General features: G+C 31.5%; 1 protein-coding gene across 1 annotated transcript in view; it reads left to right on the forward strand.

The window, feature by feature from the left end:
* Positions 1-372, forward strand: part of LOC119591556 (probable RNA-binding protein 19) — a gene marked incomplete in the record, with an annotated part of 63,063 nt that overhangs the window by 25,670 nt on the left and 37,021 nt on the right.

Below are 372 nucleotides of genomic sequence, written 5' to 3' on the forward strand. Positions count from 1 at the left end.
ACATACCCCTATTTTTTTGCTGGTAGTTAATTGATTTGGGATTGTTTTCAGAAGCCCTAATATCCTTGGAAAAATTTCATAGTACAGTTCCCCCCCCCTTTGGAATACTGTTGTTAGCTGAAAGTAGAGATTGGATATTAGGAGAGGCAAAACTGTGCATGTGATAAATGCTAATGATTGCAATTTTTCTTATATGCTCAACATTTTGGAATATTCACCTAGTTCAGTGATATTGGAATGTTGGGCTATTAGATACGAATTTGGTCTTCAATTAATTATTAGTGTAGTGTTAGCATTAGAGTAGAGTAAGTTAAATTTTTTGAAAATTTAAAATTTAGTTTTGAATTTTTTTGTGTCATCAGGAAAAAAGTT

The sequence above is a fragment of the Penaeus monodon genome, chromosome 28 (assembly GCF_015228065.2).
Source record: "Penaeus monodon isolate SGIC_2016 chromosome 28, NSTDA_Pmon_1, whole genome shotgun sequence".
NCBI classification, from domain to species: domain Eukaryota; kingdom Metazoa; phylum Arthropoda; class Malacostraca; order Decapoda; family Penaeidae; genus Penaeus; species Penaeus monodon.